This window comes from Lissotriton vulgaris, chromosome 5 (genome assembly GCF_964263255.1).
Source record: "Lissotriton vulgaris chromosome 5, aLisVul1.2, whole genome shotgun sequence".
NCBI classification, from domain to species: domain Eukaryota; kingdom Metazoa; phylum Chordata; class Amphibia; order Caudata; family Salamandridae; genus Lissotriton; species Lissotriton vulgaris.
This window is the reverse complement of record NC_141693.1, coordinates 980,119,209-980,144,094: the sequence shown is the minus strand read 5'-3', so window position 1 is coordinate 980,144,094 and position 24,886 is coordinate 980,119,209. Positions and strand designations below refer to the sequence as shown.

The 24,886-nt window shown below is 47.2% G+C and overlaps 1 protein-coding gene and 1 pseudogene across 1 annotated transcript in view; both read left to right on the top strand.

Annotated features, from left to right (window-relative positions):
- Positions 1-24,886, top strand: part of FANK1 (fibronectin type III and ankyrin repeat domains 1) — a 965,446-nt gene that overhangs the window by 605,107 nt on the left and 335,453 nt on the right. The window lies entirely within an intron of this gene.
- On the top strand, positions 1,853-23,653 carry LOC147711850 (uncharacterized; annotated as a pseudogene).

The window sequence follows — 24,886 nt, the reverse complement described above, 5'->3', positions numbered from 1 at the left end:
CATCCTCATTGTTGAAGGATCTCCAGGGTATGTTAGAGGATTATTGGGAGAGATACCCAGCGACTCCAGTCGCTCAACAGCCCCAGGGGTTATTCCACGTCCATCATCGGTACCAGGGACACCGGTTCGTAGGAGAGAGATTTTGACGGAACCTACTGCTAGGTCTCCACCGCTGACGGCACACCACGATACCTCAGATGACGATCATGAGGATGGGGAAATTGTGGACACAAGTCCAGAATGGCATGACTATATCACCCCCTCACCGTCTACTCCTCCACAGAGACCAGTAGATTCTCCACTGGAGGACATTGGTGGATTTCATAATTTGATGGAAAGAGCCACTAAGAGATTTGCAGTGACCATGATAGAGGAGAAGACGGAATGTTTTTTATACGACTTCAAGGACTCGTTTCGGAAATCCGTTCGATCCCTGCCTATAGTGTCTCATATTTGGAAGGAAGGATTAAAGGTCATGGAGACGCCAGCCACGGTAACGCCGGTTCTGGCCAGACTAGAGAAAAAGTATAAGGCGCCTATTGATGCTCCAACTTGCCTTTTGGGTCATCCCAAACCGGATTCTGTTATTACTCAGGCGGCACAACAGAAATCCAGGAACCCATCTGCTCTGATTGCAACACCTCCAGGCAAAGAGGGCAGAAGGTTGGCTAATGCGGGAAAAAGGTTTTCCTTAATGTCGGCTCTGCTAGTGAGAGCTGCTAATGCCCTCGCTATCTTGGGAAGGTATGACAGGCAGATGTGGTGTGACCTGTCTCCATACATTAACCAGGTGCCGGAACAAGAGAAGCAGGAGGCGAAGAAGATTCTCATGGAAGGAGAGAGGACTTCGGCTGAAGTCATAGACTGCGCTATGGATATAGCGACCACAGCGTTTAGATCCTTGGGAGGAGCGGCGGTCCTGCGCAGGCAAGGATGGCTGCCAGCAACAGCGTTTAGGCCGGAGGTGCAAAACAAGATTTTAGACCTCCCTTTCAATGGAGAAGAGTTATTTGGGAAGCATATTGATGATACTCTGCAGAGTATCAAGAAGGATACGGATACGGCAAAGGCTCCGGGAACACTGCAATACAGGAAAACCCCTTTTTGTGGCTCCAGGGGTAGAGGACAGTCCTCGTATAGAGGAGGATACCAACAGGGGAGATATTCTTATCCGTCCTCATTGCAGCCTTACCGTCAACAGTACAGCCAGCGTCAATTAGGAGGATATACAAAATCAACTCCAAGAGGATGGGGTGGCCGGGGAAAGGACAACACCCGTCGACTATGACAACCTCCATCTTCCGGCTCTGTCAGATGCTCCCCTGGGTGGAAAGATTGCTCACTGTCTTCACAATTGGCAGAAAATAACAACGAAGCAGTGGGTCCTCAAAATAGTTCAATTCGGTCGTACCCTAGAATTTCTTCAAGCACCCCCTTGTACGCCACTGATGCACCAGAGAGCCAACCATCTGCATCAACTCCTGCAGGAGATTCGGACAATGCTCCGAAAGGGAGCAATAGAACCGGTACCGAAAGCCCAGGAAAACAAGGGGTTTTACTCCCGTTTTTTTCTTATCAAGAAAAACAAGCTCCAGTGGCGCCCCATTCTGGATCTCAGATCCTTAAACACCTATCTCAAGAAACAATCTTTCAGGATGGTGTCTCTGCAGGACATCCTTCCGTTATTAAACCCAGGAGATCATATGACCACATTGGACCTACAAGACGCGTATTTCCACGTGCCGATACATCCTGCACACAGACAGTACCTTTGGTTCTGGGTACCCGGAAGACATTACCAATTCAGGGTACTGCCATTCGGCTTGAAGTCAGCGCCAAGAGTTTTCACGAAATGCCTGGCTCCAGTGGCGGCTGTGTTGAGAAAGCAAAAACATCAAATATTTCCTTACCTCGACGACTGGTTAGTCAAGGCACCATCAAAGGTACAGGCCAGAGCGTCAACACAGGCCTGCATAGCCTTATTCGCCAATCTAGGATTGACTCTCCACGAGGGAAAGCCGAACCTCCACCCAGCAAAAGTGATCACATTTCTGGGGGCAATATTGGACACTGATGCAACAAAGCGTTTCCCTCCGAGGAAAGGCAACTGAGGATTGTGTCCCTCTTCCAAGACTTTGTAAAAAGAAAGTCTCTTTCAGTCCGCAGGTACAAATCCTTACTGGCCACGATATCATCTTGTATTCCCCTGGTACCTTGCTGCAGGCTAAGGATGAGACCATGTGTGAGAAGTTGGCCTGATATGTAGTGTTTCCAATTCTGGAACCACTGGGTATCAGTCCAAACAAACCCCAAAGATGTCAGGTTGTAAGTCAACCTTGTAGACAAGCTATCCTAGTGGTAGCATGGACTAAGCAGCCTTAAAGGCTTAACTTAAGAGGTCGTGTTAAGCGAGCTGTTTTACCACATACAATCCTGTAATCAAATGAAAGGACACCACACAAGTATATATTGTAAAAATATATGTATTTATTTCTAAATTACTCCCCAGTACTCTTTATGAGGAAAGGGGCACAAGCGTTAAATCAAAAGCACAGTAAAACATATAAAGTTGCACAGTTATGGATGAGGGCGGGTGGCCACTCAGACCATATATTAAAAAAGTGGTATAAGGAACACTTATCGAACAATGGTTAGGCCTAGGGCCTAGAGATTCGCTGGGAGCAGTCAGGACTAGCAATGATGAAGTCGGGAGTAGCCCACAGGAGACGGGTGCAGCACGGAAAGTGCGGCGCGCACCAATGCAAAGTCAATGGTGCGTAAAAGTTGGATAAAGTGAATTAAATGATACTTCCGCTGAACCTAGGAACACAAAACTTTAGACACAGACCCTAGAGGTGTGTACCAGTGTAAGGACACCGGCGTTGCAAAGTTACCTCACCCACAGGCCGTGGGTGCACAGGGTCGAAGTGGCGTCGGGTTCTGTCACGCAGGTTCTTGGTGCTTGAAGCTGTTGCAGCTGCAGGCGCTGTGAAGCAGAAGTGTCCGGTGCGATCCAAGGGTGGATCGAAGTAGAAAAGTACCTGAAAGCAGAGGGGACAGAGTCTGGGTCACTCAGCAGTGACCAGGGTGGAACCAGGACGGAACCAGGCAATGTCGGGCGCAATCAGGCGGTTGTCGATAGGCTTCTCTCCGCTGTCACGTGGGCTCTGGGGCATCTGCGACGTCCAGGAGCAGGTCACGATCTGTCCCACGTAGGCTCTCGCCGTCAGCACCGTCGGCTTCAAGATTGCAGCAAACAGCACTTGGCAAAAGCAATCCACGCAGAACCGGGAGATTGCTTATCACTCGAACCAGGAGGGTCAGAGTCGGTGCTCCTTTTCACAGGAGCTGGTGCAGATCTGGAGCAACCAGAAAAGCAAGTCGTATTTCAAGTTTCGTCGGCACAGGGGCCACAAGCCAGCTGGCAAGTGACCGGGCCAACGCGTCAAGCGCACACAAGCAGAAGGGCCCCACGCAGCACTCGTCGAGTGTGGAGGGGTGAGCTTTGGTGCAAGTGGAGCTCGGGGCTGGGGCTTCTCAAACCCCGGTGTACAGCTTCGAGGGTCACTCGTGGGCTGCACGGTCAGCGTCTCGTGGCCTTTTCAAGATGGCGTGCCCCACACTTCCGGTCGCCTCCACGGGTCTCAGCTCTGCAGGGACTGTGGATCGGGCAGGTAGAAGGCAGGCAAGCTTGATCTCGTCGATCTCTGTCGCTCGAGTTCCGGCGGGAACTGCAACAAAGCAAGGGTCGAGGGCTGGATGGTGCCTGTTTGCACAGGGTGGTCACTCCTTGACCACAAGGGAGATTCTTCAGTCTTCTCACGTCGTGTAGAAAGTCGAAGGGTCCAGATTTCGTTTCTTATGTTTCTTCAGGATGATCTGAAGTCCGTTGGGACTGCTCCCCCTCTTATTCGAATCTAGGGGGTTGGACATCCTGCTAGGTCCCCTCCTATGGGTGGGACCCAGGACGGGGGTGGTTACACCCCTCTCCTTTGATCCTGGCCGCGCTGGGACAGGGGCTGGGAGGCCCCAGAACCGGTTTGGCCGGATCCTGCAAGGGGCAGCCTTGTGCTCCCCAGGCAGTGTCTGGTTTCTTTGAAACCTCCCTACTCCAATCCACTATCTCCTGTCTGGGGTGGTTTGACACCGCCCTGTGACAGGAAACTCTTTGTCCAGGCCTCCTCTGCCGGGTTTCGGTCAGCAGCAGGAGGCCAGACCCGTGTCTGTGGCAGGGGCATCCATTTTGTGGATCTGAGGCTCATTTTAAATCAACCGCGTTTCAGTAAAGTAACATGTCTTCTCCCTCTAGAAGGGTGGAATGCTACCCCCGTCGCCAGAACTGGCGAGGGGGTAGTATTCCAATTCGTATGACACCTTACACGACATGTTTTGATAAAGCCAAACCAAAGTTGCTATATAACCGCGAGGATTATAAGGCGCTTAAGAGTATATGGTATGGCATTATCCCGGACCAGCTTAGGGGGTTGTTCCCGACAGCTGCAGACAGGCTCAGCTCATGCCAGAGCACCATCTCACATAAAACCACGCACTCTGCCTCCAGGATTGATGAGGCCTTCCATAGGAGTGGCTCACAGGTTATATATGTGTCCAGATATAGGTTTAGATATAGGTATACTATATCTAAGCAAGGGGTGATTACACCCACTTGCCCCAGCTGAGTGTTCAGCCAGTTGTGTCAATTTAGATAGCCAGCCAGGGGTGGCAAAAGATATGCTGCAGCCCCTGGTAGGCCTTGGATGCACCTATGCCCTGGGCACCTATAGGGCACTGTACAGGGGCTGATAAGGTGACCCAAGCCAATCTAGTTATGCACCTAGGGTACATGGAATCCATTTTACAGAGAGAGCAGATAGCCTGGGGCCCTGATTAGCAGGGAACCAAGCCTGGGGCCCTGATTAGCAGGGAACCAGGCCAACTAAGTCGAAAACCAGCTAAACACAGGGCAAAAAATCTGGGGTAACCATAGTCAGGTAGCCACCTTCCTACATAACCCCCCCCCAGACGAAAGGAGATAAGGCTATCCTTGGCCAGGTAAGCCTTTATTGCCTGAGTGGCCATATAAGGAAGTACCTGCACTAGCATGGGTACCCCCTGTCTCATGGTCCACTAAGCAGTCCCTCACCCTAGGGGTATTAGAGGGTCTCCACCATAGGGAATCACTACCTTGGGTGTGTTTATGCAAAGTTAAAGGCTGGTTTGGATATGGAGTATTGAAGTGAGGCTCCACTATTTTTGGGCTCAACTTCCTCCAATTATCTTCCACCATATGTGCCTTTCTTTCTTCAACTGAGTTGCACTGAGCTCTCAGGGTCAACCTCTGGCTACCTAAAGCTGGAGGCTGGGTCCCTCTGTTTGGCTTGCTGGAGGGACAGTTCAGGTTTGGGCCCTTTGGGTCCCAGGTTTGGCTGTGCCCAACAGAATCCATCTGTGGGAGGTCCCTAACAATTTTTAAGGGGGCTCCCTCAGGAGTTTTTAAAGTTTTCACTTTACTAGGCCTACTAGTTTTGGTGCCCCTAATCTGTTGATGGGGATGCTTTATTTGACAGGGGGCCCTCTGGGTCTCACTGTCCTTCTTGTCCTCTGCAGCCCTGGGCTGACTAAGGCAAGGTAGAGAGGGGCAGGTTACCTGCTCCAGACTGGATCCCACCTGAGAAGGGTCCACTGCCATCAGAGGCTCTGTCAGGCCAGGCCTAACAACCTCTGGGGCAGTTCCTTCATCAGGGGTAAGATCAGTTCCCTGAGGAGGCTGATCCTGTCCTACTGTCTGGTGAGGGGGAGATTTCTCTTCCTCCTCCATGCTCTCAGTTTGGGTGGAGTGATCCATCATTTCAGGCTTCACAACACACATATCTGTTTGAGTTTGGGCTGTGGCCATCACAGCCCCACCAACCTTTTCAGGAGGAGACTCAGTTTGGGTTTCTGCTGTTATCATAACAGCTTTGCTATTCTGTCTTGGAAGAGCTTCTGGTAAAGATGGGGCAGAGAGTTGCTCAGCCCTACCAACCTTTTCAGGAAGGACATCTTGAATTGGGGCTATAGCCAGTACAGCCCCACTAACCTTTCCATTGGAACTTACCATTCCAGAATGGATTTCCTGTTCAACCTCAGCCCAGGCTGAGATTTCCAAATCATTACCCAGTAGACAGTCTACAGGCAAGTTTGGTGACACTGCCACTCTCTTTGGGCCAGTGACACCTCCCCAGCTGAGACTTACTACTGCCATGGGATGATTTGTTTGGATGCCATCAATGTTTGTTACCTGGTATGTGGCACCTGGTAGAAGTTGTTTAGAGGGGACTATACAGTCAGCCACCATGGTGATGCTAGCCCCTGTGTCTCTAAAAGCTTCAACTTTCAAACCATTGATGATGGGTTCTTGTCTATATTTGCTCAAGGTATTTGGGCAAACAGAGAAGTTGGCAAACCCCATGCCAGTCTCATGAACAAGATTATTTGGGGATGGGGACCTGGATAGGCCAGGGTCCCCTTGGACTCCAAAAGTAAACCCACCCAGATTCCTGGGTGTGCTCCCACTTCCTGGGGGATTACTGCTGACAGTAACAGGAGGTGTTGGAGCTGGCTTTGGAGGTATGTTTTCCTTATTGCCATTCTTGGGACAACAGCTGTCTGTTTTGTAATGCCCAACCTGTTTACAGGCATGGCAATAAGGCTTTTTCTCTGTTGAAGAAGTGTCTTGGGACCCACCCCCCTTCTTGGAGTTTTGGGGCCCTGGGGAAGTGTTTTCTTTACCTTTATCCCCACCCTTATCTTGAGGCTTGGTAGACTCCTTCTTCTGGTTATTGTCCTGATTCTTAGGCCTAATCCTGGTTCTGACCCACTTATCTGCCCTCTTTCCCAATTCTTGGGGAGAGGTCAAATCTGAGTCCACCAGGTGCTGGTGTAAGAGCTGGTTCTGACAATTACTAAGGATCTGCTCCCTCATAATCAAATTATACAATCCTGTGAAGTCATGTACTTTGCTGCCATTCAGCCAACCCTCCAGAGCCTTAGTTGCACAATCAACAAAATCAGTCCAGTCCTGAGTCTGTGTCTTCTGGGTATCTCTGAACTTTAACCTGTACTGTTCAGTGGTTAAGCCAAACCCATCTATCAGAACACTCTTCAGGACTTTGTAATTGCTGGCATCCTCATGTCTGACAGTGAGGAGCCTATCCCTCCCTTTCTCTGAAAAGGAGTACCATAAGATTGCTGCCCACTGTTCCTCAGGAACCTGCTGTACCATGCAGGCTCTCTCCAGAGCAGTCATCCATTTGTGGATGTCATCCCCTTCCTGATAGGGGGGCACAATCTTTGTCAGGTTTCTACTATCATAGGACCTGGGTTTCTCTTTAGGAACTTTGCTGCCACCAGTGGCATCTAAGCCACACAATTTTCTTTCTCTTGCTAAAGCAAGTTTAGCTTGAGCCAAGGCTACCTCTTCCCTTTCTATTTGGAGTTGGACAGCCCTCATCCTGGCCCTATGCTCTTTTCTCTGGGAGGGAGTCATCCCTCTCTGAGATTCTCTTGAGGCACTAGAAAGGTGAGAGTCCCTTGATAGAGATCTCTCCCTCCTATTACCTGGGAGAATTTGGTTATGAGATCTGGGGAGGTGCTGGCCCTCTCCATTCCCATGTAGGTCCAAGTTGGCCTGGTTAAGCCTGGCAACCTGTACCTGGTTTCCCCTCTGATCCTGATCTTCAGGCTCTTCTACATCAGAGCCTTCCTCTTCCTCTTCCTCCTCCTCTTCTTCTGGAAGATTCTCATTCTCAGGGGAGTTTATCCCTTCACCTGATTCTAAGGGAGCCTGACTCACCTTATCTAGGTCATCCTTTTCTAGGAGAGCTATTAGGGAAGGAATGGTAGGGCCTCTGCCCTTTTTAGCCCCCTGGCTGTGCACAAGGCACTCAGGTCTTTGTGGCTAAGGTTGTCATATCTGGATGTTGTCCCTATAGGATCAACTTCTACAGGAGCAGAGCCTGAGGGTCTACCTGTATCAGACATGACTGCTAGTGAGGTGTAAGTGGTGCACTTACCTACACTAAGTGGTTTCCTACTGTACCTTGCTAGTTAGTTGTAGTCAGGGTGTGCTAATCCCTTTAATCTACAACTACTAAGTTCAGTAGAACTTAATATGCTAAGCTTTTGATTTATATGTACCTAGAGGTACTTGATGTGATCTTTCAATTTGATAAAGATTGCAATGGTAAAACAAACAGCAAGCTCAAATCCGCACCGCTGCACACCAATGTGAGAAGTTGGCCTGATATGTAGTGTTTCCAATTCTGGAACCACTGGGTATCAGTCCAAACAAACCCCAAAGATGTCAGGTTGTAAGTCAACCTTGTAGACAAGCTATCCTAGTGGTAGCATGGACTAAGCAGCCTTAAAGGCTTAACTTAAGAGGTCGTGTTAAGCGAGCTGTTTTACCACATACAATCCTGTAATCAAATGAAAGGACACCACACAAGTATATATTGTAAAAATATATGTATTTATTTCTAAATTACTCCCCAGTACTCTTTATGAGGAAAGGGGCACAAGCGTTAAATCAAAAGCACAGTAAAACATATAAAGTTGCACAGTTATGGATGAGGGCGGGTGGCCACTCAGACCATATATTAAAAAAGTGGTATAAGGAACACTTATCGAACAATGGTTAGGCCTAGGGCCTAGAGATTCGCTGGGAGCAGTCAGGACTAGCAATGATGAAGTCGGGAGTAGCCCACAGGAGACGGGTGCAGCACGGAAAGTGCGGCGCGCACCAATGCAAAGTCAATGGTGCGTAAAAGTTGGATAGAGTGAATTAAATGATACTTCCGCTGAACCTAGGAACACAAAACTTTAGACACAGACCCTAGAGGTGTGTACCAGTGTAAGGACACCGGCGTTGCAAAGTTACCTCACCCACAGGCCGTGGGTGCACAGGGTCGAAGTGGCGTCGGGTTCTGTCACGCAGGTTCTTGGTGCTTGAAGCTGTTGCAGCTGCAGGCGCTGTGAAGCAGAAGTGTCCGGTGCGATCCAAGGGTGGATCGAAGTAGAAAAGTACCTGAAAGCAGAGGGGACAGAGTCTGGGTCCCTCAGCAGTGACCAGGGTGGAACCAGGACGGAACCAGGCAATGTCGGGCGCAATCAGGCGGTTGTCGATAGGCTTCTCTCCGCTGTCACGTGGGCTCTGGGGCATCTGCGACGTCCAGGAGCAGGTCACGATCTGTCCCACGTAGGCTCTCGCCGTCAGCACCGTCGGCTTCAAGATTGCAGCAAACAGCACTTGGCAAAAGCAATCCACGCAGAACCGGGAGATTGCTTATCACTCGAACCAGGAGGGTCAGAGTCGGTGCTCCTTTTCACAGGAGCTGGTGCAGATCTGGAGCAACCAGAAAAGCAAGTCGTATTTCAAGTTTCGTCGGCACAGGGGCCACAAGCCAGCTGGCAAGTGACCGGGCCAACGCGTCGAGCGCACACAAGCAGAAGGGCCCCACGCAGCACTCGTCGAGTGTGGAGGGGTGAGCTTTGGTGCAAGTGGAGCTCGGGGCTGGGGCTTCTCAAACCCCGGTGTACAGCTTCGAGGGTCACTCGTGGGCTGCACGGTCAGCGTCTCGTGGCCTTTTCAAGATGGCGTGCCCCACACTTCCGGTCGCCTCCACGGGTCTCAGCTCTGCAGGGACTGTGGATCGGGCAGGTAGAAGGCAGGCAAGCTTGATCTCGTCGATCTCTGTCGCTCGAGTTCCGGCGGGAACTGCAACAAAGCAAGGGTCGAGGGCTGGATGGTGCCTGTTTGCACAGGGTGGTCACTCCTTGACCACAAGGGAGATTCTTCAGTCTTCTCACGTCGTGTAGAAAGTCGAAGGGTCCAGATTTCGTTTCTTATGTTTCTTCAGGATGATCTGAAGTCCGTTGGGACTGCTCCCCCTCTTATTCGAATCTAGGGGGTTGGACATCCTGCTAGGTCCCCTCCTATGGGTGGGACCCAGGAAGGGGGTGGTTACACCCCTCTCCTTTGATCCTGGCCGCGCTGGGACAGGGGCTGGGAGGCCCCAGAACCGGTTTGGCCGGATCCTGCAAGGGGCAGCCTTGTGCTCCCCAGGCAGTGTCTGGTTTCTTTGAAACCTCCCTACTCCAATCCACTATCTCCTGTCTGGGGTGGTTTGACACCGCCCTGTGACAGGAAACTCTTTGTCCAGGCCTCCTCTGCCGGGTTTCGGTCAGCAGCAGGAGGCCAGACCCGTGTCTGTGGCAGGGGCATCCATTTTGTGGATCTGAGGCTCATTTTAAATCAACCGCGTTTCAGTAAAGTAACATGTCTTCTCCCTCTAGAAGGGTGGAATGCTACCCCCGTCGCCAGAACTGGCGAGGGGGTAGTATTCCAATTCGTATGACACCTTACACGACATGTTTTGATAAAGCCAAACCAAAGTTGCTATATAACCGCGAGGATTATAAGGCGCTTAAGAGTATATGGTATGGCATTATCCCGGACCAGCTTAGGGGGTTGTTCCCGACAGCTGCAGACAGGCTCAGCTCATGCCAGAGCACCATCTCACATAAAACCACGCACTCTGCCTCCAGGATTGATGAGGCCTTCCATAGGAGTGGCTCACAGGTTATATATGTGTCCAGATATAGGTTTAGATATAGGTATACTATATCTAAGCAAGGGGTGATTACACCCACTTGCCCCAGCTGAGTGTTCAGCCAGTTGTGTCAATTTAGATAGCCAGCCAGGGGTGGCAAAAGATATGCTGCAGCCCCTGGTAGGCCTTGGATGCACCTATGCCCTGGGCACCTATAGGGCACTGTACAGGGGCTGATAAGGTGACCCAAGCCAATCTAGTTATGCACCTAGGGTACATGGAATCCATTTTACAGAGAGAGCAGATAGCCTGGGGCCCTGATTAGCAGGGAACCAGGCCAACTAAGTCGAAAACCAGCTAAACACAGGGCAAAAATTCTGGGGTAACCATAGTCACGTAGCCACCTTCCTACACCATGGCAAGAGCAGATCGATCTCCAATGGCGTCAAGCGGAGAGATCCTTCGACGATACAATATGGGTGACACCAGTGATGGTACAGGCAGCAAAGTGATGGACACAAAAAGCAAATGTGTCTCAAGGACTGACGTTTCTGGCAAGAGCGGCTCTTCTAGTGGTAACGACGGATGCGTCGTTAGAAGGATGGGGAGCTTTCCTTCAGGACCTTCAAGTCAGCGGTCGTTGGAAGGCGCAGGAGCAGCAATTACACATAAATCTGCTGGAGCTCAGAGCGATCCGCTTGGCATTACTGGCTTTTCTACCAAGGATAAGAGGTTCGCCGGTGTTGGTAAGAACAGACAACACTACGGCGATGCATTATGTGAACAAGCAAGGGGGAACAAGATCTCTCTCCCTGTCTCAGGAAGCCCAGGAGATATGGGAATGGGCTCTTCAGCAAGGAATATCATTGGCAGCAGAACACCTCCCGGGGGATCAGTACATCAAGGCGGATACTCTCAGCAGGCTCAAATCATCCTGCCACGAATGGGAGCTAGACCAGGGGATCCTGGACAGCGTCTTTCAAAGATGGGGAACACCGATAGTGGACCTCTTCGCTACAAAGGAAAACAGAAAATGCCAGTACTTCGCAAGCTGGCTTCCCCAGAAGGAATCTTGGGGGAATGCTTTTTCAATGGCATGGTCCGGCATCTTTGCCTACGGTTTTCCTCCAATTCCTCTTCTCCCCGCGTACTGGTGAAGATCAAGAAAGAGCCGTGCACTCTGATCCTAGTAGCCCCGTGGTGGCCCAGACAACACTGGTTCACGGTACTGCTGCTGCTGTCGGAGGACCGTCCAATTCATTTGCGTCCAATTCCATCGCTTCTGACAATGTCCAAGGGGCAGGTGCTCCATCCGGACCCGAAATCCTTGCGATTAGCAGCCTTTCTCCTGAACACTGTGAGTTTAGCCATCTGAACATCTCACACAAATGTAGGGAGATCCTGTCCAAGGCTAGAGCGGAGAGTACCAACAAAACCTACAGGATGAAATGGAAGAGGTTTTGTCTGTGGTGTAAGAGGCATAATGTTCTCCCTCTTACTGCTGCACCTCATCAGATTATACCTTACATTCTGCTATTGGCAAAGTCAGGATTAGCACACGCCTCCATCAAGGTGCATTTGGCTGCGTTATCCCGCTACAGGAGGTCATCGTCAGGCCCATCCTTATGGTCATCAAGGATTATCAAACAATTTATGAAGGGGATATTCAGGGTCTTTCCTCCAGTAAAGCCTCCACCACCATTATGGAATCTGAATATTGTACTCTCTCAATTGATGAAACCACCATTTGAACCGTAACACATGGCAGACCTGAAGTTTTTGTCCTGGAAAGTGGCTCTTCTCATTGCATTGACTTCAGCAAGAAGAGTAGGTGAACTACTAGCGCTCATGATTCAGGAGCCTTTCTTACAGTTTCAGGAGGATAGAATGATTCTCAGGACAAACCCAAAGTTCATTCCGAAGGTGCCAACTGATTTTCATTTGAACCAACCGTTGGTGTTGAAACATTTCTTTCCTCATCCGTCAACAGCAGCAGAACAAGTATTGCACTCGCTGGACGTTCAGAGATGTATGAAATTTTACTCGAAAGCAACTAAGGCGTTTCGCAAGTCTTCTCAGTTATTCGTCGCTTTCAGCGCACCCAGGAAAGCTTTCCCGCTGTCAAATAGGGGAATTGACAGATGGATTTCCAGTGTGATTGTCTACTGTCATCAAGCGGCTGGAAAGCCTTTGAATGCACGAGTTCATGCCCATCCCACAAGGGCGGTGGCCACATCCACTGCACTGTTTGGAGGAGTGCCAATCCAGGATATCTGCAGAGCAGCTACCTGGGCATCTACGCACACCTTCACCAGGCACTACTGCTTGGAAGCAGCTGCAGAATCGGATGCGGCGGCGGGAGAGGCGGTACTGCGGAATTTCATCCAGTAAAGGTGAGCCTTTTTTACATCCCTCCATCCATACTTTCTCTTGTTTACAAAGTCACATTTTATATAAGTATATATATATATATGTATATGAGATTATGCTTCATTTTCAAATGGTATTGCATGATTATGAAATGTATCAGAGAAATGTGCTTTGTTTTTTCACTGCTCACTATTCTGATTCAGGCATGTGAATCTATGAAAGTTCCAATACTGGAGTAAGAAAACAAGTTATTTACCTGTAACTTTAGTTCTCCAGTATTGGAATCTTTCATAGATTCACATGCACCCACCCTCCTCCCCTGAGAGGCTCACCTCGGATTTAGCACAAGAAGTGTGTTATATGCACAAGTGCGCGAAAAATCTGAGGGGCAGAAGGTTCTCTCAGGAGTGTTCTAGAGGGTGAGGAGATCTGATTGGTTCAGGGAAACGTTTGGGCCTTTTTTACATAACAAAGGCTATGGGTTGCAAAAGGGAAATGGGCCTAGGCCTCTTTTCAGTTTGCTATACTACTAAGCACTGCTTTTTTATATACCGGAGACTCCCGTCTCGACGACGGGGAATGATTCAGCCATGTGAATCTATGAAAGATTCCAATACTGGGAAACTAAAGTTACAGGTAAGTAACTTGGTTTCTTCCCGTGGTATGGCAATATATATGGCTTTCTTTGACTTCTTCACAGCGTTCGATAGAGTGGATTGACAATTGCTTTGGAGAAAGCTCTTTTGTTTGGGTTTTCCTCGCCACCTCTTAAGGCTCATTACTGAACTTCTTTCTGATACCTGCTGCCAGATTCTCGTGGGGGATTTTAGGGACGATTTCTAAAGGTTACAACTCAGAATTGTTTACAGCAGGGCTGCCTTTTGGCTCCCCTGTTGCTTTCTCTCTCTGTATATATGATATACCAGGTATTCTAGGTCAGGTGCAGGGGGATTTACCCAGAATTTGCACAATGTCTTTTGGCTGTCTGCTGTACGCTGATGACGTGGCTATAATGGATATAACCTATTTCGCCTTACAACATCACCTTACTGCTATGAAGAAGTTCACAGAAGCCTTCTTTCTGAAAATAAATATATCTAAAAGTTACATTTAGACTTTCCGTAAGAAAAGTGCAAGAACAGGAGGGAAGTTCAAAAAGTATCTAGGGATAGATACATTGGAAAAAGTGGACTTGTATCTTTATTTGGGTAAAAACATTTCTAGTAATGGGCGCAATGGCAATCATGTTAATCTTTGTTCAACTAGAGCTCTATCCCAGTCAAATACCCTTACTAGATTATATAAATTGTGAGGGAAACGTCACTTTGGTCATATTTTGCCGGTCTATAAGGCTAAAATTCCTTTTGTTATGCCTTTAAGGTGTTAGATATAAGTCGCTGGTGCTTTTTTGAAGGTAGTAGATGGTCAGACCCTTTGCCTGGTACTTTGGATACTCTAGCAGCCCCTCATGCCCTTTGCCTGAAGTTGGGATTAATGTCAATTTTTACCATTGCACTGGGCGCTGTTTTGAGATGGGGAAATTCACTTTTGGGCAGAGAGGAGGGCACACTTTGTGCAGCTCTTAGGTGTGAAATGTTTCGCCTTCAAAAACATGAATTCATTCTTTAGGTCCTTTGAGTTGGCGAAATAAACCTTTGAGATTGATTTGATTGTAGGCTGCTGCATGCCTAAATCCTTATAAAAGAGTCATATAAAAAATACCCTCTATAGAGTATGTCAGGATAGAGACATTGCTTTCTGTCAATCAAATGAGCAAAATCAGGTGGCATGGGAGAGCAATCCTGGTAATAACCCAACAACCTTATTTAACCTGGAATCAAAGTCAAATAAGTCTTTATTTCGACAATTAGTCATAAAAGACAACACAATAAAAACAGTAAAAATCAATATTTCATACTTGTTACATCCAATGTTCACAGTTTACAGGGAAAATTCATTAATTGATCTATCCAATCGATGCCATGTACAGGGTGTTCCAACACAACCATTTAGAAAAAAAAATAATACTGTGTGAATATAAAATCCATTAAAATTTAGTACCATTTTTACTTATCATACATTTTTTAGGTTTTGGGACCAGATTAAAATAGTGCAGACTACAGTAATTTCAACTTATCCCTGCGTATTGACCACATCCATTTTAAAAATTTTGCAAGTGCAATTACCATGTCAGTGCAATCTGTTTTAACAATTCTTAGTGCCGCAGTGCCACTTTGGATGCCTTTCTGTATGCAGATTGGTCTAATCCATTTATGGCGCGGGGCTTTGTATGCTGGACATATAAACAAAACATGAGCTAGACTTTCAGATTGGGCTACACAAAAAGGACACAGATGGTGATCTTTGTTACTTGACCATTTGCTAGTAAATGTATTGATAGGAAGGGTTCCCACCCTGTATTGATGGAAAAGTTTCCTATTATTTGGGATGGTAATGAGGTCCCAATATCGCTCGTAAACAGGAGTGTGTTTTTGTTCCAGAAAGGCCCTGGTGAGTGATTGATCAGTATGTTTCTGAAACTCCCTTTGGGTTATGTACGCCCAGTACAACTCTTTTAAGGTCTTTTGAGAGGGGGAAGATATTTTCTGAAGGATTTTCCCATAGTTCCATCATTCACAGGGCTTTAAAAAGCGACTTCACCTGTCTGAACCATAGTATTTTACCCCCTGAATCCATATTTCTGGTTTCCAGAAGCGCTAAAGCATAATGAGAAAGTTTGTGTGTAACCCATAGCCTCCTCCAATATGCGATAGGTCTGAAGCTAGATATGTCCTGTATTTTCCGACATCCCAGATCCATGTACAAAGGTACCAATGGTGTAGATTGCGGGAGCCTTGTTAGGCACCGCAAGAATTTGTTTTGTGCATTAGTCAAGGCTGTGACGTCGGAAACCCCCCACAGTTCAGCCCCATACAGCATTGAGGCCCTAACTTTTGTGTCGTATATTTTAAGGGCTGGGGCTATTGGTTGTGTGGCTGAGGATTTTAACTCTCTCAGTAGGACACCAGCCAAATGTGCATGTTTGGTGGTTAAATAAGTCATGTGTGGCTTCCACTCTAACCGAGACCCCAGTGTGATACCCAAATAACTGAAACTATCTGTTTGTTCTAAAAGCTCGCCTTCCATAAGAACTGTGCCCCTTACTTTCTTGTGTCTATGCATTACCATAAATTTTGTTTTCGACACATTAATGATTAGGCCATAATCATTGCAGAACATCTAAAAACAACCAATTGCTTTCTGAAGCCCTTCTTGCGTTTTGGAGATTATGAGAGTGTCGTCTGCAAACATTAACAGGGGAACTGGGATGCCATTTTGTTTGGGTGCATCTGTGTGTACTTCCCTATAATATTCGGTGACCCTGTTTATATATAACGTAAACAGTGTTGGCGCCAGGACGCACCCTTGTCTAACTCCCCTTTCTGTTGCAAATTTATCAGTAACCTGGCCCTGGTTTCCCCACCTAACCTGAGCATAATTATTTTCATGAAATTTGATCAGGAAGGCAAGGAGTTCATGTGGCATACCTTGCTCATGAAGCACTCGCCACAGCCTAGTGCGTGGCACAAGATCAAAAGTCGATTTCAAATCGACAAAGGCTGCGTAAAGGGTGCCCCCTCCAAGGATAACCCATTTCCAATATATGGCAGAAAATCTAAAAACTTGATCCACAGTACTCGTAAATGGGTGAAAGCCTGCCTGAAGCGTGGACATGACCCCTGAATCGTCTATCCAGTTCTGAATCCTAAGGAGCACGAGCCTGGCCCCCACCTTCTGAATACATGCAATTAGGCTGATTGGCCTATAGTTCGCAGGATCGGCACGATCCCCTTTTTTTAAAATTTGAATTATTTCAGCTCCCCTCCAAACTTCTGGTAATGGTGAGCCCCTGGAAATGGCATTTGCCAGCAGCTCTATATACAGCACCCAGACCTCTTTGCTATGAAGAAAAAGGTCTGCCGGAATCGTGTCCGGACCCGGGGCTCTTCCTCTCGGTATTGTGTGTTTAGAGCTTGTTCAATGTCTCTCCGGCTAAACACCAGCGGAGTAGTAGCTGTGTAATTTATAGTAGGATCCAAACTTTCTACGCTTGCCCCATCGGGGCGTGCAAACTGTAATTTAAAGTGTGATACCCAGCGTTCAGGAGGAACAGAATTTTCTGGCTGGGGCCAATGCTTCCCTTTGCCCCATCTCACTAGATTCCAGAAGCCTGTCATATTTCTGGACTTACTTGCCTCATATAGTTCTTCCCAGTATTTATTGTCCCAGGATTTTTTGCTTCCTGCTGGGTCGTTTTGTAATGACGCCTAGCATCACGTATTAAGAGCCTATCCGTTGATCGCACTGCTAGTGCTAGGGATTTGTAGGCAGTTCTACAGCTTTTGTCATATCAGGAGTCTGGCTTCCTTCTACCTTTACGGAGTGGATCATTTCTTGCCTTGATAAAAAATTTACTGAGATTTAAAAAAAGAGTTGTGTGGATTGGAACCACCCTAGTTACATAATCATCATCGGATGATCAGCCCTGTAACTCAGAGATTGCACCCGATACCAATGCATCCATTTCTGTGATGCAGTGATGATTACCTAAACATTCAGCCCATTTTAGTCGCCTTGTGTCGTTAGCAAGAACGATATCGTTTGTTGTATACCTGGCGACTTCTCCCTTGCCCTTAAGGAGCTGAATCTCTAAACTGAGGGGATTGTGGTCACTCTCAATTCTTTTAAAAACGTTCATGTCCCGGATAGCTGACCAGAATTCCAGATTAACTAGTATATAATCTATCCTACTTGAGCTATTGCCATTGTTAAATGGAGGACTTCCGTGCTTATCCCCATTTGTTCTTCCATTTACTGCTCTAAGTCCACACTCAAGACTTAAGGTTTTGAGTTGGAGAGCTGCTTGGGTCCACCTGTTTATGGGGGGTATATTTAATTGGGGGATTTGCCAGCTGTGAGATCTATATCTGCCTCTGTAAGATCTATATCGAATTGGTCCAGGGGCTAAAAGGAGCAATTAAAATCACCACATATCAATACATTTGCATTTCCCCTAAGCGTTTTTACATGGTGACCAATTGGTCAACTGTTTCTGACGGTTTTCCTCCCGGTTTCCCCCTTGCGTACACATTGAAGATTATTCAATCTCCAAACATAGGGGAGTTTAGTTTTGCAATTAGAATATCCTTGGAGTTGGAGTCTAATTTCACAGTAGTATACCTATCATCCTGCTTAACCCAGGTGGTCAGGCCCCCCATTGGCCTTCCCCTGTTTGTGTGGGTTGCGGGTAGCGAAAAATTTAGGTAGCCCGACCTATACTGGGATTCCACTGCCCAGGTTTCCTGCATGACGATTACGATATATTTGTTAATAAAGTTTGACCAATCCCTGGAAGCCATCTTTTTCCTAAGACCAGCTACATTCCATGACACTAAAAACTGTCCAACCTGGTCTTTACTTAGTTCTCTTGGGGCCTGGTCATACTGTGGATGCACATCCCTCTCAGAGATTGTAAGTCCGGGGGTGTCGTTGGGCTCAGCAGACCCATGACTCTGCAAACTATCGTTGGGTCCTATGACATCTACTTCTATTGTTCCTATCGCCCTCCTAGTTAGTGTGTGAGACACTAAACCATGTTTAGTTGTATCTTTCACTATTCCCCCCATTCTAACTGCCTGAGGGTATGTTCTAATCATGTCATGTGGTCCCACTGAAGCTTCTTCCAAAGCCGGGACTTTTTGGGCCATTTGTGTGCTAGAGGGTTTGGTATGTGATGATTCCGCATGAGTATCACCCTCAGAATAGGGTGAAAAAACACTACTGTGTTTTGCCCGGTTATAACTGGCTACATTGATTCCCCCCAGAGGCTGATGTAACACAAAGTGTGATGTATTTACCATGGAAAACCCATGGTCTTTAACTGCTGAGCTGATAGTGTGTGTTCGACCACCCATACCCCATGTAGGCTATAGTCTTCAGTCGCAATCATCCATACCAGTAAATACATCAAACCTGTTTGCTGTCTCCAGGGGTGTAAAGGGTCTCAAGTGATCCATTCTCCTGTTAGCATTTGTATTAAACCTAGGAGGTACAATATTCCACCCAAAGGGATCAGCAACGGGTACTGGGTATTGTGCATGTAATTGATGCCTAGTGTAATATGAAGTTGGAAAATAAGTATTGGTAAGTAATTGACCACTTGTGTAAGTTGGTGGGAACACTATGGATCTAGGATAGAAATATGTCAGGGCACGGGGGATGATGCAGTTATTGCCATTGCCTGAGGGCCAATTTAGTATAAAATTGACCGCACGCGGGTCTCTAAAATTAACTACAACTACATCTCCCTCAATGTCTTTGCCTCTGCCACCCAGCTATTGAAGTCGGCGAACATGTACTATTTCGCCATTTATGTTATTTGCAATTGGTCTGTATATACTGAGCCAATGCATAATTTTATTCTTTAGCTGGGCGAAACCTTCCCTCTTGTTTTCTGCCAATTCAGGGACCCCTGTAAGGACAACCACAAAAGGCACAGCTTCAGGAGCAAGTTCTGCTAATGGACCCCTATTCATTGGAACCCCTACATGCCTAGTGCCTCCCCCCTCCTCCCATGATTTCCCCATGCGCACCTTCTCCAATCCCCTTGTGGGTTTACTTACAGAGATTGCAGCTAGTTTGTTTGTCTGCTTTGGGGGAGATGGCTTGTGTTGGTTGTTGTTTGCTCTTTTGGGAGGTTTTGGTGTGGCTATGGTCGGTTGCAATGTAACATTAGGGGCAGATGTGGTGGGTAATGTAGCCAAAGTTGGAAGTTGCACAGCCACATTCACCGGTGCCTTAGTTGGGCCATCCTTGCTCCTTATTCTCAACTCTATTTCTTCGAGTCATTCCTCCACCCTGTCTAACCTCTCGATAATTGGTAGGGTGTAAGACCTGATTAGATGTTCAATACTGTCCAGTGTAACGGTAGAATGTACTGGTTGCAGCAGGGGTTCTGCAGGACCTACAGTTGGTGCACTGGTACTAGCATCCTTATCGATTTGTGGAGATATTAGGGGGACTATCACATTTGGCAATTTATCGGGTGCGACTATTACAGCCTGATCAGTAATGATGGTAGGCTTAGAAGACTTGCCAAAGTCGGAATGACTAATCTTTGGTTTTTGCCATTCCACCCCCTTGCGTCTTCTTTTACAGGGTGGTGGACCATGGTCCTTGAGCGGCATTGGCTTCTTTGTCTTACTTCGAACAGATTTTACATGAATAGGAACTGAGGTGGTCAAATTCTCAGTTATACTAGTTATACTAGTAGGACTGGGGGGGGGAATATGGCTCAAAGGCTGTTCGGTGGAGACACAAGGTGTAGGTGTACAATCTCTAAGTAAAAGTGGCACACTCTCCAGGGATGTAAAATCATTGTTACCACTAAGACTACCTTCGTTTAGGGAGTGGGCATGGGACATAAGATCTGATGGTATCTTATTCTTCATGCTTTCAACCGAACGACGGCGCTCCGCCCTTCGCTCTGCTAGTGTTGTTTCCTTATCTAGGTCAATGACAACTTTTGTGAAATATTTATCAAGAGTGCCGTTGAGTGACCCCCCCGGTTTTTCTACAGTGGCTTTCTCAGGGCTTGGAACCATGATAGACATTTCACTGGAAAGTACAAAAGCTAAGTACCTGTCAGTCAATGAAAGGGTATAGGCCCTGCCCGGCCTCACTCAGCTTCTGAGGGCCTAAGAGGGCCCGCCCTTTGCCCGGGCTTCGCCCGGCACTGCCCGCGCGCTCCCGTGTCGCGGGAGATGAGGCAGTGATTTAAGCGCCTCCTGGCGCGATTGATCCGGGTGCGGCTTCCGGCCGCAAAGGCTGCTGGTCGTGGTAGTTCCCCCGGCCCCTCCTCCGCACTGCGGCCGCACGGATATGGAGTTTGAGTGCGGCAGCGGGAGGCGGGAGGCGGGCTGTCACGTCGGAACAAGCAGCGGGTCCGTGAAAGTTCCAAAATGCGTCCCCACAAGTTCGCACAAGGGCGCCAACAGTCAGGTCAGTTTTGGCGAGATCCCCGCTCCCCCGGAGATGAGGCAGTAATTTAAGCGCCTCCTGGCGCGATTAATCCGGGTTTCTAGTAATGGGCGCAATAGCAATCAGTTAATCTTTGTTCAACTAGAGCTCTATCCCAGTCAAATACCCTTTCTAGATTATATAGTGAGGGAAACGTCACTTTGGTCATATTTTGCCGGTCTATAAGGGTAAAATTCCTTCAGTTATGCCTTTAAGGTGTTAGATATAAGTCGCTAGTGCTTTTTTGAAGGTAGTAGATGGTCAGACCCTTTGCCTGGTACTTTGGATACTCTAGCAGCCCCTCATGCCCTTTGCCTGAAGTTGGGATTAATGTCAATTTTTACCATTGCACTGGGCACTGTTTTGAGATGGGGAAATTCACTTTTGGGCAGAGAGGAGGGCACACTTTGTGCAGCTCTTAGGTGTGAAATGTTTCGCCTTCAAAAACATGAATTCATTCATTAGGTCCTATGAGTTGGCGAAAGAAACCTTTGAGATTGATTTGATTGTAGGCTGCTGCATGCCTAAATCCTTATAAAAGAGTCATATAAAAAATACCCTCTATAGAGTAAGTCAGGATAGATACATTGCTTTCTGTCAATCAAATGAGCAAAATCAGGTGGCATTGGAGAGCAATCCTGGGAATAACCCAACAACCTTATTTAACCTGGAATCTCCCTAATGAGAACTGAAAATTGATCCTTTTGATGAGAATGAATTTGCTCCCCTTACATGCTATTACTGGCATTTGCGATAAAGTACGAAAGAAGGAGAGAATTTATGAGTTATATCACTTGCATATTCTAGATTTTAATTGAGTAATATTTGAATGTCCTGTGTTGCACAATGCACAGCGTCAGTTTCTAAGGCCATTGTATTTTAAACAAGATAATCGATCAGCATCGGAGGTCCATAAGTGTCCAACGTTTCCACCTAATGGAATGGTTTGTGATAAGATCTTTCAATTCTTTAGATGTTTTTTAAATATGTATTAACGATTCAGGTTGTTTACATACAAAAAGGGTCAATAATGCAACATTCACAAGTTCCATTACTAGCAGGTACATTATTACTGTTTGTATGTATCTTGTGTTGCACAATGCACATTGTCACTTTCCTCAGGCGTTATTTAATACATTTCAATATTTGTTTAGTATAGGAGGCCAGTAAGCGTCTAATGCAAGTGCTGTTTTTTTTAGCATGTACAATGCCATTTTTCAAGGTTAGTGTCCTATATTTTCACCTAATTAGATTTGGAGGCTTGTTAGTGTTAAACGTTTTTATCTACAAGAATAGTTTGTGTGAAGTTTTTTAAATATTTTTGTTTCTTTGTAATCTATTAATGAGTTTCATATAATTATGATTGTATATAATATGCCCTATGTATTTTTGTATTTTTTATCTCTGATATTGCGTTATGTGGACCTCCATCACAGTTCCGTATCATAATAAATAGAATTGAATTGGCATTGATAACGCACAGGTGCTGTTTACTCAAATGTACCCTATTGACTAAGATGGGTAAATCAGTTGAAATAGCTTTCCCTGGGCAAAAAAGCCTTACATTCATTCGGCACAGTTCTCTTGCACTTTCATACTTTTGTTTCCCTGAGATTTAAGCCCACTATGATACAGTTCTGGTAGTGTGGGACACCCCAAACATCTCTCCTGCGGCAGCAGCACCGTAACTGCACTAGCCGTGACAGCGACCTTACTCGGTACATAGGTTGCGGGGACGATCATTGTGACAGGCTCCCATAGCGGCACATATCTTCAGCCGTTGTGGCATCCCAGCCTGGGTGCAAATGGGTGTTTTTTTAGAGCACTTGCATCTTCTGGGACATTTGTCAACCAGTGTTCATCTTCGGCATTTGTGATCGCCGGGCTGATAAGACCTTTTGCATCAGCAGTGATGAGGAATATTCAGCTTCAATATCATCAGCACCAGTCCCTCAGGCACGACAGGATGCCGGGTGACACAATGATGCTTTGTACTTAAACATCTTGGTGCATTCCACAGCAGGAATCACTTAGGTAGATAATGAGATCCTTTCATAATACGGTTCACACCTGGCTTTGCTCCCTTATGGCAGTCAGTTTGTTCTCTGTGTTCCTGTTGCCCGGAACACATTGTGCTTCTCATCCTGGACAAGCTCTCCTCCTGTACGGCGAGGCACCCTTCTTCTCGCTCTTTATCTCAGCAAGCACCTAGGTTTTAGCCAGACAAGACCGCTCCTCCAGCAGAAAGTGCAAAAGTCTGGTGATGTTTTCTCATCTCCCGAAGAATGGAAGTCATGCAGTCACCAGCGCTGGTCACACAGTAATCCTTTAAGTACTCTGCAAAGCACTCCCTTCTTTGCCAATGAAGAACCTGAAACTGGAAGAAAGAGGGGTGGTGTAAATCCCACTTTTATAATCATTGTCCAGACAAGGCATGTAGATCCATTGACTTTCTGAGGTATCAGAACCAGTTTGGGTTGGTTCTCTTTCAGATGTCATTTTCTGGCTGCCTCGCATTTATTACTTTGTGCAAGATGATGACTCTTTTAACAGGTAGCATTGATGATGGCTCAAAGCAGAAGTATTCAAAACAAGGGCACAATGAAGAGTGAGATCTCTGCACCTGGCTGTCATTGAGCTTCCTAAAACAGTAATCAGGGAGAGATCAAAGGACAGGCCCTGCCTACAAGCTTCCTCACCTTGAACAACAGAAACTGCAGCCCACTCCCTCACCCATACCAAATGACAGTGCCCAGAAAAAGCTAACCAGCAGCCCTCGTTTAACAGAGACCTCATAAAAAAATCAGTGATGGCCCTTTCTTCATCCTGTAATACTTCAGTGTCTGGGTCATCACCCTTCTGTCCAGGGCCGGACTGGGAACCACACGGCCCTGGCAAAGTGCTCGCCCCCCCCCCCCACCCCCCCCCCCCCCAAGTTGAGCACTTTGCCGGGGCCGGTTTTCGGCCGATTTTGTTACAGGGCCGATTTTGCAGCCCTGTAACAAAAACAGCCTACATGGGACCCAAAACCGGCCCTCACCCGTGCGGCGCACCGGGGGATTGCCCGGTGCCCACTATGGCCAGTCCGGACTTGCTTCGCTGCTTCTGTCACAGGAATGCAGTCACTTTGCTTACACTGTCTGAGGGAGCTGTATCCACCCTTCATCTTGTGCCATTCTAAATGAAGGCCAATCTAAAATGTATCCCGCCGATCCCATTAATCAGACAATCACCACAAACTGAGTTCTACTACCATACATAGGCACACCCACTGCACATGCATTTACTTGACATTCACCCGAAATGGCACTGCAAGGTTTTGGGTCCATAATAAAGTAGAACTTTACACAAGAAGGGCAATAGACCAAGATGTCACTTGACACAGGTCGAGTCATACTAAAGATCCAAAACACTTGTTACACTGCTACCGTCACTTTATGTGATACCCCAAGACATGGGAAAAAGTCCTGTGCCAGCTCTGTGGCAACACTTGGTGTGCCCTTCCAGGCCACAGTACAGGTTTTGGGTCTTCAGCTACCACTGAAAGGCCTAGGGCACAACACACACACTACATTAGCCTGTTAAGAGGACCAAACAAAAAGTCTGGTCCAGCTTCAATTGCATTTGGTGTACAAAGCTATTTACTATGCAGAGGACATTCCCGCCCCAAAATGGAACCTGCATTTTTCTGTTGAAGACAACCTTTTTTTGCTTTTGATATTGTTAGCTAGCCACAACAGGGGGTTAACATCTCATCCACAAAATGTTGGAATTGTTAGGGAGTAACTGGGAAGCACATTCATTAAAAAAAGCATACTACCCCTCACCAGTCTCATCCACAAAAT